The sequence below is a fragment of the Cricetulus griseus genome, chromosome 2, assembly GCF_003668045.3.
Source record: "Cricetulus griseus strain 17A/GY chromosome 2, alternate assembly CriGri-PICRH-1.0, whole genome shotgun sequence".
NCBI lineage: Eukaryota > Metazoa > Chordata > Mammalia > Rodentia > Cricetidae > Cricetulus > Cricetulus griseus.
Genome location: NC_048595.1, coordinates 312,777,295 through 312,794,648, shown reverse-complemented (window position 1 = coordinate 312,794,648; position 17,354 = coordinate 312,777,295). Strand labels below are relative to the sequence as shown.

General features: G+C 43.1%; 1 protein-coding gene across 1 annotated transcript in view; it reads right to left on the bottom strand.

Annotated features, from left to right (window-relative positions):
- Positions 1–15,517, bottom strand: part of Lhfpl2 (LHFPL tetraspan subfamily member 2) — an 80,677-nt gene extending 65,160 nt beyond the window's left edge. The window contains exon 1 of the mRNA XM_035440501.1: positions 15,472–15,517. The gene's annotated coding sequence lies outside the window, so the exon portion shown is untranslated. The remainder of the gene's footprint in view (positions 1–15,471) is intronic.
- Positions 15,518–17,354: the final 1,837 nt, after the last annotated feature.

Sequence of the window (17,354 nt, the reverse complement as noted above, 5' to 3'; positions counted from 1 at the left end):
GCTCCACATGTATGAAGTGTGACAGGGACAAAAATTAACAATTCAAAGCAGGGAGCAGAAAGCTGAAGCAGCTGAGTAAAGTCATTACTCCAGAAAACACAAGGCCAGGAAGCAGGCCCCTCCTCCTCGGCTTAATTGCGGCTCAGCGGAAGCATGTCATGGGTTTAAGTGTGGGAATCTAAGAGGTAGAGACCGGACTTGTTCAGGGTGGTCTGAGGGAGACCAGCCAGGAGTGATGGGGCTGGAGCCAACTGACAGAAAATCCCGACCAATCGTGAGGAAAATATTTCCTTCTCAGAAAAGACTGCTCTACTTCCCCAGGGACCAATGGAAGACTCCCAGCCTAAGTCATTGGAAACACATTTTATAAAGCGCTACAGGGGATCTCAAGGGGATGGTCTGGCCATTGACAGAGACGATTCAAGATTTCCCAGTTCCAACTCCCATGATTCCTGGGTCTTTCTTGCTTCTTCCCAACCCACCCCCAGACAGCTTTGTCTAAGTACAGCTGCCAGAATCCTCTGGCTTGACTGCTTCAGGGCTTGCATATAACTGTTCATGGCCCTCTGGCTGAGGAGACTCAGCCATAGCCTGACTTCCATGTTAGCCAGCTCCACCTGGCCTCAAGCACCAAGGAAAATAGCAAAGGTCATGTCCAAGGACCTGGTGCTGCGCTGGTGCTGGCCCAGACACTCATTAGCCAGGCTTGGCTACCCATCCATGCTGTCTCTTATCTCCATCTCACCGGTTGCCTACTGAAAACAGCCCTCCTGGAGACATCTGCTAATCAGCTCTGTTCCTTTGGAGTCAGGGATAATAAAGCCTGCTCTTGACAGGAACACTGGGAAATCTTATATCCCACAGCTGGACAGCGGATGGGTAGATTTCAGTGGGTCGGATATCCGCTGAAGTGCAATTATCAAGTTGTATGAATGAGCTGTAAATGACATTGGTCACCCTCACAGGTAGCTGTTAGGCAGGCCTTGGGAAGTCCCCTCCCACCTTTTCCAGGCAGTATGAGTTCAACTTTCCTGGGTCACTCAATCTGGATTTAAGTGCCATTTTCTTGCATTGTTCATTAGATGCCAAACATTATGTTCTTGTTAACTATTTACCAGACTTAGGAAAACCCCTGTCTAGAAATTTAGTTTAAAGCCAGATTAGATTTTTGAAACTCATTTTTTTTTCTTCTGTCTGGTTTCAGAGCTCTTGGTGAGTATCATCACATTTATGTTAGGGTATCCATTAACTACTGTCGTGTGGCAAAGTACCTCTAGTTAGTGGCTTCAGACAGGAATGATTTATCATGGTTCTCCTGGTTGGCTGCTGATCTGACCTAGACTTGCTTACGGCCTATCATCAGGCAGGCCCCTGTGCTAGAAGGCTGGTGGAAGCTTCAATCCTCCACCCACTGGCAGTCTGTTAATATGTACCCCTAATTCTCCCGAGCCTAGATCAGCTTCCTCATTACATGGTCTCAGCTGTGTTTCAAGAGAGTAAAAGCAGAAGTTGCCAATGCCATTGAGAGTGTGACTCTGGAATTTACATAGTACTCTGTCACATCTCATCCATAAAGTCAGAAGGACAGTCCAGACTCAAGCAACAGGGACACACCCCTAACTAGTTTGAGATGGAAGAGCTGAAGAAGAATCTGTGACCATTTAAATCAACCTGTGTCAGTGTTCCCTGTGTCCAAATGACATGAGTTGTGGGATGTGGCCACAGTCCCTCTGAGACCAAAGGGATCTCAGGACAAAACCAAGTCCTGTATCTGACCCCTGAAGAGCCATTACACACATGCATAGTCTTGCAATAAAGATAAATCCTGTCCACTTGGTACAATTATTAACAGAATGCAGAGAGACATTCTCCTGGAACACTGTTTTGGAAAAGCCTGGTCAGGAATTCTAGACTTTCAGTGCAGTTCTAGTTCAGCTGACTTTCTCTTGCTCTCTTGTAAAACATTGTCAACATCACATATGTGTTTAAAATACCATCTATCACAGGGAGGTGGCATGGAATCTGGCAAGTCCCTGATTTGGAGTTTTCCACACAGATCACCACCCAGCTCTCTCTCTCAGGTACTTAGGAAGAAAACTGCTCCTAAATTTGTATTCACAATAACCCAAGGCCTTTTCTTTGGGGTATAATATTTCTAAATACTGAGAGAAGTATTGATTCTCACAGAGTGAACATTAAATTTCACTGTGGCTAACTTTCATACTTTCAAAAACCCAAGGACAGCCATGCAACCAACAGCAGATCAAGAACACAATGACAACTTTCTAAAAGGGCTAACCAGCCACTAAGGACCACAGCCTGTTGGCTGACGGCCTGTACCTCTTCCCATACATTTCACCCCCACATGAAAAGGAAATTCCTGTCCATCCTCAGAACCAGGTTTCTCATCTGGTTCCTTTCAATAACCACCATGCTGTTGGAATAAACTATTACTATGCCAGCCATGAGACCATGGTAGAGAGAGTTAAATCAAGATTTAAGTTATTGTCCCAAGAGCACTCAGGGCCAGAACAGTGAAGGGCAGTCACCTCAAATTCAAGGGCCATGTCCCTGTGCACAGAGGTGGCTGTCTGTACACAGCCAAAAAGCACACTGAATTATTGGGTGCCAAATCCAAGGCTGAGGAAGTATCGTATTTACTTTGGCACTCACTCTTATATTGGAGAGAGTGGCTGAGAATGTGACAGAGAAGGTTCCCATCATCTGACTGGTGGAGCAATTTATTAGAATTAACTATTCTCATATTCATTCAGTAACTGACAGAGGTCCACTCAAAGATGCAGTGGCCAATGGCCACATTGCTCAAGGCATTTTTCACATTTCTCTATTGGAAATGTGTAAAATAGCCTTAAGACTTTAATCTTGTGCTGTGAAATCACCATGGAAACTTATTCTGAAAGCCGAGCTGCAATTTCAAAAGCTGGAGTAAAAGGGAATCTAAAGAGGAACGGGGAATTCCATGGGAAGCAAACCAATCCCCAAGTGATAAAAGCAGAAGTGGGGAATACCTAAGAGGGAAAGCTTGTCAGGCTAGGAAATAAACAAGGTGGCTGCTTGCTGGCTCTAGGGCAGTCACTTGAGAGCCTCTGTGAGCCTGGATGAACACAAAATCTTCTATGCAGTGTTTTGTCTGTTGCGGTTTTTGGACAGAGCCCAAGTCCTAACCAAGTCCTTTACCATTGGGCTACATCCCCAGATCTTATATGTAGGTTTTAACCTAAGTAGCAAGAGTTCTTTCAGTCCAAGTGTGAGAGTGATGGCAGTTGACCTACCATCCTGAGGGGCTGTGAAATGGGATCTGGGGGTCACTTTCAGCTCCTGCTCCTCATCATTTCTAGCAATTGCCCCACATCCTGGACACGGCACATTGAGTTTCTACCCCCAAGGTATCTATCTATTCTGTCAGGTATGAAAAGGTATGAAGAGATGAGGAAGGAGGCTGAGCTGGATAGTGAAATATGAGAGAACACTTGATATTGGTGTATGGTTTTGTTCCATACCTCCACCCGTGCATTATGAGATGCTAAGAGCAGTCATGCCCCACAAACATGGCCAACAGCACCAACATCAAGGGTGAGAGGCAACTACTGCTGAGAAGTTAGGAAAAATCAGCAATTACTCCTATGTGCTATTAAATAGCCAGAGAGATGGCTCAGCCATTAGAACTATATAGTATGCTGCTCTTGCAGAGGACTCCAGGTCTGTTCCTAGCACCTGTATCAGGTGGCTCGCAACAGTCTGTAATTCCAGTTTCAGGGTAACAGCTTCTTCAGGTTACTGCATGCATGTGGTGTCTGTAAACTCATGCTGGCTAATATACATAATGCATGAATTAAAAAATAGATGTTTAAATATAGATGAATACTAACTAAATATCAAATAGCTGAGACTTGCCAGAAAGACAGAAATCACATGGGAAATACACACTGTGGTAATATAATATTGAACACCTTCATGAACATGACTTCAGGAAGGCACCCACAGCCACCACTCACTAGCCACCAGGTACAAAATGTATCACTACCACAAGGTTTCACTGGGGGACACCAGTGAGTGCTCTAAACGCCATTGTCACCACGCACCTAAGTTGTTACAACAGTGGCAGAATGTTTGTCAGAGACTTGCTTATCCACCAACACAAATAGTTCAGCCAAAAACAGTACACATGTATGTAGATGTCTGCATGGGACAGAGGGTGAAAACAGGGGCATGATGCTCAGGACACAACTGACTTCACCTGCCTCTCTACACCTCCAGTCCAAGTCCCCCCTAACCTTGCTTCCTTGTCACACTCTGAATCTCCACCCCTCTTGACCTGCACCCACACTCATTTCTACCTGATATCCAGTGAAAGATCCAGTTTTTTGTGTCATGGGTTTGGGGGACTTAAAGCAGCTGGTAGAGATCATTGTTCTGTCTTCTGTCCTCAATATATCTGGTTTACCACAGTGACATCTCTGCTAGATGTCACTGACATTGGCTAGATCAGGAGCTCTTTAAGGACAAAGGCACTATCCTATTATCACACAAGCTAAAATGATTAGATATCTACAGCCTCAATCTTACCCTTGTCCTCTAAGTGACAGGAAGGAAAGTAGCCAATAGGCTACTGAAAGATACGATCTATGTTAAAAAGCACCTACAAGGCCTGCACTTTAGTGTAACAGCAAAGAGTAGAAAAATACAGCGCAGGGGATACCTTTTAAGGTCCACTAACAGCACTGGACTGTACCGTCTCTGCTCCCTAGGAATTCCCCCAAGTAATCAAGTCTGTGTTGAGACTTGGCTGGCTACACATTTCCGACAGATTTTTGTTTTCTTCTAGATCTAAGTACTTGGAAAAATGTTGTAATTTCCTTGTGGGTCTTGTTATATCACTGAAGGCTGACTAGGGCTAAGGAAACACCAACCCCCAATCACCCTTGTCACACTCCAGCAGGTCTACGTGTTAAGCTCAGACTGTGTCCCCATGTGCTACTGAGGCATAGTCTGTCATTTGGGAACATAATTTGGCCACCTGTGGTAGTTTGAATATCTGTCCCTCATAATCTCATAGGGAATGGCACAATTTAGAATGTGTTGAGGTGGGTATGGCCTTATTGAAGGAAGTGTGTCAAGGTGGGGTGGGCTTTGAGGTTTCTTGTGCTTAGAATATGGCCTAGTGAGTCAGTTGATTTCCTGTTGCCTACAAGATGTAGCTTTTTCAGCTCCCACACCATGTCAGCATGCATGCTGCCATGCTCCCCTTCATGATCATAATGGACTGAACCTCTGAAACTGTAAGCAAACCACCTCAATTAAACGTTTTCTTTATAAGAGTTGCCATGGTCATGGTGTCTCTTCACAGCAATAGAACCCTAACTAAGACAGCCCCCACTTAGAGATTCTCCTAAGAATTCTTGGAGCATCCTTCTCCATGTCAGGACCAGCAGACCTCAATTTAAGGAACTCAAGCCACTTGATACAGTGAGGAAGGCAGCCTGCAATGCCCCACCTAGAGGCATAAAAATAGGCCCATTCATGAAAACTGCCATGCCATGTCCCCTCAGAGGGACCTTTCTGTGTCACCATTATACCGGCAGCATTAGGAGGAGAACTGGACTGTCTCAAATCTCTGAGAATGAGCTTGCAATGTGTGTTCTAACACAGATTGGATTTCAGGGGCCGTTTCCAACTCATGGTATTAAATTTCTTTTTATTCTTTCCAGCACCATATTTCTAATAAGCCCTTTAAAAAATACAAAAGCCCATACCCTGGGGAGAGATTTTGCTATCTTAATAAAGTCTTCCAATCCTTAGGAGACAAGTCACCATATTTCCATTCTCAAAACTATTAATTTTATTCCCTTAAAGAATCTTATGAAAATATTTGTATTTCTTGCCTGAGATCCCTGGGAGGCAAACTGAAAAAAACTAGCTAATAAGGGATAATTCCAATATGACCAAAACAATACATACTGGAGTATGGAAATAATTAAGACCCAAAGGAAAAAAATTGTTAAGCTCTCAAGGCAAAAACCTTCTAACCAGAAAGTGCTGTGACGGCTCTCACTTCACTAATGTGCACCAGATACAAATCAGGGTGTATTCTGTTTTAAACTAACGAAGTTGCTTAAAAAAAAAAAAAGTCAAGTTTCTATAAATGGTAAATTAGTAGTTAAGGGTTTACTTCATATAAAGATTTTGTAACTAGGACCTAGGGTAGGATGACTCAGTCTATGAAGTACTTGCCACTCAACAAAAAGCGCTGAGTGCTGTCTGATTCCAATGCTCACACAGAAGCTGAACGTGGCAGTGTGTGCCTGTAACCCTGCCACTGAGGACACATAGATGGGGAACCTTTGAGGCTTGCCAGCCATCCAGTCCATCTGAGTCAATGAGCTCCAGGTTCAATGAGAGACCCTGTATCAAAAAAATAAGGTAGGAAAAGATCAAAGAAGATACCCAACATCAAACACACAAACATATACACAAAACAAGTTCATGGACTCCACTGAAATAGCACAACTTGCAAAATTCCAACTTTAGTGTATTTTGGAGACATCTGATTTACCTGTTTGGTTAGAATGCATTTAATTGGGGAAACAAACTTCTGTTCGTTCATCCTGGAATGAAGCAGGGTGGAGGAATAGGGTTGCAGGTAGAGGGAGGAGAAGGTTAATTTGGAGGCACACTGCATTAGAAGAGGCAGAGGGACACTGGGGCAACAGAACAAGCAGAGAGTTGGCTTTATTAAGTCTGGAAGAGATATTTGGTGTGGGGAGAGCCAGACTGTAGGGAGCAGCTCAGGCCACAGGGCGGGCTACATCAGAGAATGCAAGGGGACCATAGAGAGAAGGGACCAAAGATTAAGGAGTAAAGGAGCCATCCAAGAAGACTGAAGAGAGAAATCAGGAGAAAAGCTGGCAAGGGCTTTAAAGTCTATGAAAACTCCCATACAGAAAGCCAGTGTGTTGTGTTTATTTAGTTAAACCCAACTGCCTGTAAGACAGAAGTGACAAATATGAGGACAGGTGACAGCAGGACTGGGTACTCACAAGGTCTATGAGATCAGACACAGGTGTTCCTGGGTAGGACTGACCTTCCCAGTGCCAGCAGCTACAACCAAGACACCACACAAGAACTTATACTCCAGTCTCTTTATCCTGTCCACACCACAGAGAAACACTAACAATGTACCAAAAAAGAAAAAGTAACCAAATGTAAAGTTGTATGTAGATTAAGGGCTCAACTATGTGACTATCTTAGTTTGGGTCACTATTCCTATGATGAAGTACCATGAGCAAAAACAACTTGGCGAAGCAAAGGTTTATCTGGCTTACACTTCCACATCAGAGTACATCACTGAAGGAAGTCAGGATAGGAACTCAACTAGGGCAAGATCCTGGAGGCAGAAGCTGATGCAGAGACTATGGATAGAGGGTGCTCCTCATGGCTTGCTCAGCCTGCTTTATTATAGAGCACAGGCTCACCAGCCCAGGGGTAACCCCATCCACAATGGGCTGGGCCCTCCCCCATCAATCACTAATTAAGAAAATTAGCCCTACATGCTTGCTTCCAAACCCATCTTATGGAAGTAGTTTTCTTAATTGAGATTCCCTCCTCCAGGATGACTTTAGCTCATGTCAATTTGACATAAAACTATCCAACACAGTAACAAAGAGAACGTCAAGGATAGATACTCAGGCTGGAAAGGTGGCATGGTGGTCTGTGTCATTCCCCCCCACTGCCTCCACACACAAATGCCTGCAACTCCAGCTCCAGGGGATCTGACATCCTCTTCTGAGTACCTCAGTGGGTACTGCACTCATGTCCATATAGCGACACACATGCACACACAATTAAAAATCAAAATAAAAGTATTTAAAAAAACCAAAAAAGAGATATTCTTAGGAACTTGGTCATTAGCAACAATCGCTAAAAACTGGGTGATTTTCTTGCCCTGCATGCTTCTGCTTCAAGGGACACACACAAATATCTCCTGGCAGTTCCAGTTCAAACCATATTAGTAACAGTGTAAGGTCGCTGCTTGGTTTTAAGAGTGTACCCCAGTGTTCTGTGGCATCAAAGGAGATGGAAGTGTGACCCTTAGGCATGTTAAATCTATCTTTACCTTGAAATGTAGAAATGTTATAAATGTGCAGTCACATGAAACTGAAAAACCACAGAAGCTAGAAAACAATGTATCTGTGCAGAATTTGCCATGTGATTTTCTCTGCAACGCCCCCCTTCACCCAAATGCTCATTGATGTCCAGATGCAGCCATCAAAATACCTGATGGAGGGTATGAATTGCCCCAAACTGGTAACTCTGGATGAATAATGAGGAGTCTGTGGAACCATGTGATCACCATTCTACACTGTCTTTCCAATCCGCAGGTGCACTGTTTACTGAAGAAACCTGCTTCTTGCTGTGGTATGATCCAGCCCTAACACACAACTTTAATCCAAGAGCCTTCTGTTTGAATATTGTAAACAGGATAAAATAAAGTCAACCATAGGTCTAGAGGCAGAGCAAGAAACCAGTTGACCGGAAGTGAACATACCGTTATTAAGAAAAAACCCACAGAGAGTTAAAAGGGAGTCAGAAGGACAGGGAGAGAGATGCACAAGGAGTAGATGGGAGGGACATCCAGTTGAAGGAATTGGTGTTGTAGGAGAAAGCTCTTTCTCTGGGATGATTCAGAGGAAGAAGGTCAACCAGTTGCTTTCTCTACCTCTCTGAGGTAGCTGGTTTTCACCCCAGCATCTGGCTCCCAAGTCTTTACTGACAATAGAGACTTAGTTAAAAAGAACAAGGGGACCAGCCCTTTCACAGGAATTACCCTGGATTCCTAACATGGAGAGCTGAGATGACCTGAGCTGGGGTTATGAACCGGACATTTCAGGTGCCTGACACAACTTGGTTGTGTACAGAATAACTTGCATCAAAATCAAGTAAACCTAACAACACACCCAAGATTTCCAATTGGCCTGAACAGTTTTCTGACTGTGTCTGACACCCTTGCTTGTGACAGGCAGAGAGTGGCTGGTCTGTGGCTTTGGGGAATGCCGGTGCTGGGCACATCTGGAAAGATAATACCATTGAATGACTTGTGGTTTACCCAACATGGAGCCCTGGAGAGGAAAAGATTATAAAAACATGACTGTGGTGATGGAACTGGTTCAAATGGAGATGCAGGTGAGATCAATACTTAATTCAGAAGAAGTCAGTTTCACTTAGGGAGTCAGGACAAATTCTCAATGAGCAGAGAAGGGATTTATGGGGCAGGATCTAGGCACTTCAGAGGCATGCTATTGCCCTCTGTAGTGGTGAACGGGGACTGCTGTGGTTTGGCATAAAAGCACGATTTCTTTAAAGAAAAAGAAATAGAGGCATATACAGATACACCCCCCTCCACTGTGTCTTTCAAGTCCATGGCCACAAATTAAGATTCATATAAAACCATTCATACGTTTTATGGTCACTATGAGAGGGTGACTCTACCATCCCTGTGCATGTTCATTCAGCTCAGTCTGGTTATCTCCTTCTGTTATGTTTGGATCTGAAGTGTCCCCAACAGGCTCATGTTTTAAGTGCCTGATCCTCAGCTGGCAGCACCATCTGGAAGGCTACAGAGCCATTAGGAGGTGGGGCCTGGCAAAAGGAGCCCACTAAAGGTGGTCTGAAGGACATCCTACCCCTGAAGGCTGATTCCTGCTTTCTCTGTGTCTCGTTTTCCATGCTGTAAACCAGCTTCTGCCTCACACTTGGGAATCAGGAACACTGTCAAGTCTTCCCCATAACACTGGACTGAAATCAAGAGCCTTGGTTCCCTTAGGTTTCTCCTTCCAGTATTTTGATTATAATAATGAAAAAAGTAACTAATGCAGCTTCCTTTTACAGAGCACTTGAAATACTATATCATCAAAGTAAAAAGCTTTCTAGAGCCAGGTGTGGTGTACCACTTTAATTCCAGCACTTGGGAGGCAGAAGCAGGTGATCTCTGCCTTTGAGGCCAGCCTGGTCTACAGAGCCATTTCCAGGCCACCCAGGGCTACATAAAACCCTGGTCTCAAAAATGAAAGAGAGAATAAGCTTTCCAAGTAGTGAACATGGTCCTTTATGTAGATGAATGACAGAAAAAGCATCAACTAGAGCCAAATTTGTTTGCTGCAATACCTGCACTATTTTTTTTTTAAAAAAAAGAACTCAATATTCAACCACAATGAAACCATACTTTTTTATCCTTTGATGAGATCCACAGCATCTCTGTGAATAATCCCATCAAGATCCCCTATGACCAATCCATCAGATGGAGTTACAGAACTCACAGGAAGATGGGCACTCTTTGGTGGCAGGAAGACAAGGTCCTTTCATTGTCCCAGAGGTTCCTTTTAAGCTTCTCCTCCCCTCCTCAAAGCAGCTTACTGTCCCTGCTGCTTCTCCCCAGGTCTGAAGTCACAACAAGAAGTGTCTTTTTAACATCTGTCCACTGCACTTTAAGCATTATGGCAATGCAACTCTTCTAACGGTACCTCTTACATCCCTACTTCTTACTTTCTTACCTCTGCACCTATCTCCGGTTAACCCACCAGCTCCTGCCTATCAGTTAGCCGAGGTCCTGCCCGTCCTGCCCACGCTGCTTGCCCTCTCAGTCCTCTCTCTCTAGCCATGGCATCTTCCTGCCTGTTTTCCTGCCCTCTGGATTTGGCTCCAGCAAGGGATACTCTCCCACGTGCACTTTATCCACACAAAGACATTGTGGTTTTCAGATAGACGGCTGGTGTTAAACTTCTTTCTCTGATTGAGAGACCCTTTACGGCTTCCCAAGTTTTAAGTGGGTCATTCTCAAACTCATCTTATAGGACAGGGTAAGAGAGGTCCTTCGGTATCTGGATTTGATTCTCTAGTACCACAATACAATGCAGAACAAAGCAAACTCCTTTATGAACTGGGACTTACATTAAGTCCACATTCACCCCTCCAGTTCCCAGCATTCCCTGAGCACGTGTTATGAATCAGGCAGTGATGTTGGGTACCCTACCACACCCCTCATTCATTCAGCTGGCATTCATCAGGCATCTACTTTGCACCATCACTGAGGATATCCTCAAACAGCCTTTTTTCAACCCATGAGTTGCCCCCTCACAGGGGTTATATATCAGATTCCCTGCATATCAGAAATTTTCGTTATGATTCATAACAGTAGCAAAATCACAGTTATGAAGTAGAAATGAGGTAATTTTTATGGTTGGGTGTCCCCACAGCATGAGGAACTGTACTAAAGGGTTGAAGCATTAGGGAGGTTGAGAACCACGGGAAAAGATTCAGACCTTCCTCTTCAAAGTTATAGCTTGTCAAAGAAGGTTACTTTTCATGGAAAGAAGGGGAACATCCCTAGGAGGCTTTTGTAGCCAGAGGTCCGTATCAAAAGAAAATCAAGTTGTTAACTCAAACTTAACAAAAGTGGAGGGGGGCAGGGCACTGGAAAGATGGCTCAGCAGTTAAAAGCACTGGCTTCTTTTCAGAGGACCCATGTGACCCCCAGCATTCACATGGTGCTCAAAAATGTGTGTAACTCCAGTTCTAGGGCCCCTGGGTACTGGGCACATACATGGTACACAGATCTACAGGCAGTCAAAAAAAAAAAAAAACCCTTTACATATAAAATAGTAAGAATGAAAAGAAATAAAAGGAGAAATCAGAACTTAAAACCATCTATGTATCTCATGATTCTGATGGTCTTTTTCAAACCATGAAGGTGACTATCATTATTCCAGAAATAATATATTTGGTTCAATTCACACCTAGTAAAGGAAGAAAGTTGCCGTACCCTCACTTACTAAACAAACACTTCTCTACTCCCTTTAACTACTTCCCGATTAATTATGTAAATGAGTTCTACACTGTGTGATGGCAAATTTAGAATATCAGCAGTGTAAGCTAAAAATATACAAGGAAAAGCCACCCTTCCCGCTAAGGAAACATTCATCACAAAATTTATAGTTGGGAAACCAGATCCAGTTTCCCAAGTTGTCCTAGAGGAACCAGAAGATTTCCCAATAAGAACTTCAGTGCCAACTTTTAAAATAATGAAAATGGAATAAAATTTAAAAATTCAGTGCCTCAGTGGCACTGGACATTTTCAATGGCTCAGCTGATATCATGGGGTCTGTGCCAGGCTGAGCACCTTCACTCACTGGTTCACTTGGTTCCAAGCCAGGAGGAAAACCCAGGAAGACCAAGTCTCACTGTGGCATCTCCAGAGACAGTGTTCACTGTGTGATTACTCTCCATCTATCCAGATTATCTACCTAGCTAAATAAGCATAACCCAGTACTGCAAGGGACTTTAAACTGTGGACACTTTTTGGTCACGACTCTTCCTCCTGCCAGCACCATGATGGAGCTAGGAACATTGTACTTAAGATTCACTAGGTATCTGTTCCCTACACCCCACTCGAATGTACAATACCTTGCTGCCTTCCTAACAGCCTGAGACACCAGAGAACTAGACAAGGTTTCAAGAACTTCATCAGGGCTACACACCTAATTATAAACAGGGATTCAAGCCCAGAAAGTCTGACTTTCTTTCTTTTTTTTTCCTTAAGGGCTGCCAATTGAAGTTCTCTGATGTTAACCACATACTTGAATTTGCCCTCTTTAAAGCCTTTCCACAATTCCCTTAGGGCAGGAGCAGAGCACAGCAGGACACCTACCAAGGAGGTTTGGTAAGTGAGACATTTGTCCAAAGAGCCTCAGTGAGAGGGCTGGGACAATCAGTTCTCAGACTCCACTCCAAGCAACTCTCACAATACCTGGTGTCAGGGAACCAGGTGGGAGACACTGGTTGACCATCTCGACACACGGGACTCCCTATTTACTTCTATCAACCTCCCAAACCAGTGACAAGGAAGAAACCATTCCCAAATACAGAGGTGGAGTTCAGGAGGTTCTGAAATCTGCCTTAGGTAGAGCCACCTGGCCCCTCAGCTGGGACTCCAGCCCATGTGTATCCAGGGCAGGGGCATAAATGTTGAGGACAAATGATGCTCAAAAGTCTCCTCAAACTGCAGTTATTCTTTCTGCTCAAGAGAAACCTGCTACCATGCAGCATGAACATAGGAAACAGGAAGAAGGACCACATTTCTCTTCAATTCAGTTTCGAATGCCTGTTCTTGTCTGACCATGTTTGCATTGCTGGTCTCAGATGAATTCACAACTAAAACTAACATGAAGGACACGGAGGAGGCTGGTTGAGCGGAGGACAAAAAGGGCAAACATGACTTGGCTCCTCAAGGCACTGCAAAATGGAACTGGTTTTTCCCCAGAGCAGGATTAAACAGGCCAGCCCGGCAGTGATCCAGGGTGACATCCCACAATGGGGAAACCAAACCTCCAGCAGAACATACGGGGCCCTTAGCCAGGGTTTTCACATGATTCCTTGCGTGGTACGCAGCATGGTCTGGCTCCCATTCCTGGGAACTCTCAAGCAGATGGTTCCGCTGAACAGAGTGAAGACATACTGGTTCCTCACAGCACAGACTCCCTCCTGTTGAGCATATTTTCCCTGTAGAATGTTATGAGTGAACACAGGCCTCGCTGCCCATCCCCCACCCTGTGCCTATCACCTGGCTGACATGATACTCTGGATCTGAACAATGCATGGCAGACTGGCATCACTAACCACATTCTAAGGTTTAAGAAGGAAATTCTGTGCCATAGATCTCTTTAGCATACAGGAAAGGGTGTTATATATGTGTGTATGCACAAAAATATGCCTATTTATGTATATATATTGTGTAGGTATTTTTGAGACAGGATCTCAAGTAGCCCAGGCTAGCTTCCAAGTCATTGCAGTCAAGGATAAACCTTGAACTTCTCTTCTTTCCTGCCTCCACCTCCCATGATTACAAGTATCTATTAACATGCCTGGTTTAATCATTTTTATTAATAGAAAAATCAGCTTCTCCCATCTGTACTAAATAAATACAGAACAGATATGTAAAGATTAACAGTTTGATAAGGTGCAAACATTCCCTCTGCCCAGGACACCACCTAGCTCTTGTTTTCCCATGAGAATGCTGCCACTCAAATCATTTCACAACTCATGAGTGTTTGCAGTTCTCATTAAACGGTGTGGAAATCTCCCAAACAGCCCTACTGGTAGAACATAATAACACTTGAGAAGTCAATATCCTAAAATGGAATGGGGGGGGTTGTTCTCAAGACCTATAAACCACTTTTCTACAAATGGGATGATATTTGTAGGAACACACTATTTAAATCCTCCTAGTATAGCAGACTCTACTGGACAATCTTCAGTCTGACTAAATCTGGACGGTGCCCTGGTTCCTTAGATCTAAGCTCATTGCCAAAGTTATAACACTAACAGGGTCCCCAGAGAACAGAGGTGAACAGCCTTTCCCATTGGAGAAACAAAGCTGGATCAATCTTTAGCGAGTTATTCAACTACCCACCGCCTAGATTTTCCTGAATGCATATGGCTAGGGATTATATTTAACCTCTACTGCTAATGTTTTCCAAAGGTGACCTTTATAAATTAAAATCTACTCAATTAATCACCTGTGACTGAATCACTTCCAACTTTCTTTCTAGCAGTACCTCTGTAAGAGTGATCATCAAGTAATAAATCTGGGGTATTTAAATTGGCCACGTTTACTTCCCGTCTGGGAGAAATGACACAGAAGTTGAAATGCTCTATAGAGAGGCTAAAAAGGGAAGCCTGGTCCCACAATGTAGATCTCTGAAACTTGTTCCTGATCAGGGACAGAACAAAGCAGATCAGAACTGGAGAAAAAAATTAGAATAATTAAATTCAACCCTGTTTATTCAACTCCACTGAATTCTTCATGATAATGATGCTGCCCCCTAGGAAAACTAGTGTTCAACAGATGTGGTGGTTTAGATTAGAATGCCCCCTCCCCCAATTGCTCATATGTTTGAATGCTTGGTCCCTAGTTGGTAGAACTGTTTGGGAAGGATTAGGAGGTGTGGCCTTGTTGGAGGAAGAGTATCACTGGGGCTTTGAGGTTTAAAAAACTCATGCCAGGTCCATTTGTCTCTCTCTACCTCTTGCTTGAAGCTAAGGATGTGACCTCTCAGTTGCTGTTGCCATGTCTTTGCTGCACCATCATCGATTCTACCCCTCTGAAACTGTAAGTCACTTTGGTCATGGTGTTTTATCACAGCAATAGAAAAGTAACTAAGATAGCAGGCAAGGTCCCAAAATGTGAAAAGCTACCCCTTTCTCAAAACTGCTTCCCACCTGGAGAATACTTCCAACAAAAAGAGCATAGGCTGGGAATGATGTCCCCCACCTGTTATCCTAGCACACAGAGGGCTGGGGCAGCAGGACTGCTGTGAGTTTCAAGACTCCATTACAAGACACTGTCTTGAAAAAGAAAACAAACAGAAGCAAACAATGAGGACCTTTGATGTTACTTACCTATTTATGTCTGCAACAATGCTGAGAAATCTCGATGAACAACTTCAGAAAAGCACCACCTGCAGAGACCAACCAAAAACATTGAACAAAACATTAGGTATTTATTTAAAGTACCACAAAAACTTGCCATGCAACTTTATATCTCATTAAGATGTGTGATGCTTCTTCAACTATGGATCCCACATCAACAGTGCAACTTGAATTAAAGCACAGCCCCTTCCTTCATCCTGGGGAAAGAAAAAACACTAATCCAAGGTCCAGCCCACAGGTGGGGAGGGGACCATGTGGCAATGTGCAGTTCACCATGCATCAATCCACATCTCTTCCTTTCTCCTCACAAAGGGAACAACTTCAAAATGCATATGCAAATAAGACCACTTTAGATGTAAGACAGGCAATCCAGAAATAAACTAAGGAACACGAAACTGTGAGTTACCTATCCTAACCAGCTACTCTAACTTATTTTAAAGCTAAATGCACAACGATAGACAAAAGAAAAAAGAAAAAAAAACAAGAAAATGGAAAAATGAACATTAAAACCATAACAACAAAACAATGGGAGGAATTATTTTGATTCAGATGTCAAGTATTCCTTCTAGCCATTTCAATGTCTTTTAGGTAACCTTTAGAAAATGATATGTCTAGAAATACATCCAGAAAACATAGATCCCCAATTATCTGTCCAGCTTTGCTTTGGCACATTAAACATAAATGAAACAAATTTTAAAATAAAATATCATAAACCTTGAAAATGTATCACACCTTTACACTGTTACCATATTACAATCTTCCCAGGCAACTATGCCAATTAACAAGTGAGGAATCTGTTATTTAAGCAGAGAGCTTTGCCGCATCACACAGACCCAGGGTTGAGGAGTCATGCTCTAGCACACATCATTTTACTCTTGACCGTTTCCTTTCTATTCTGTGTCTATTATATTCCTAGATAGAAACCTGGCACTGCTTAACACAAAATCCCATAAAACCAAATGACTAGCAGGTAACATTAACTTCTTCTCTTTGCATATTTAAAAGTTATTTCTACATCTGAAAACAAAAATGGTTATGTAGGAGTATGATATTATATAAAAGTAAATATTTAGTAACCAAGAATTTAGTGTACAAGAAATACTTAATATATAACCAGAAGTGAAGAAATACATCAAATTCCACATAAGGGTGCTCAAACAAAATATTCCACGACCTGAACTGCACCACTAAATAGGGAAACAGGAAGTCCATATGCCCATAGTCTATAATAAAACTTTCAAATGGGGCTGACAATGAAAGTCTGTAATAGTGAGCAATAAATATCTATGCCTATATCAAGCTGTAGGTCAGTATCAGCAAAGCCCATGTCAATCCAAACTGTTCCCGAGCCTGAAGAACCAGGAGTGACTCAAAGGCCTCTTTCCAGTGGGCTGGAGCAATGTTTTGATAGTTAAGCACACTGGTTGCTCTTTTAGAGGATCAGGGTTTGATTCCCAGCACCTTCACGACAGCTCACAACTTCCCGTAACTCCACTCCCAAGGGGTGCAGTGTCCTCTTCTGGAATCTACAGGCATGTATTGTACATATATGTGTGCAAGTAAAACACTCACATACATAAAATGAAAATAAGTCATTTTTTAAAAGGGAAAAATTAATTTTAGCTTACAAATGAAATTGAAGATACTGTACAAAAACCTGAATTTCACATACTAAAACAATAAATACATAAAAGAATTATGTATCTTTAAAGTCCTTAGCTCTACTTGATTTTAGGTTTTTTCTTTGCTCAATGGCTCTTTGAAAGCTAACTGCTAGCTACATTCTAAGCACCCCCCACCACTTTATTAGGGGATCCTGGTAACTCATCATCAGTGTGTTTATCTGGATATGC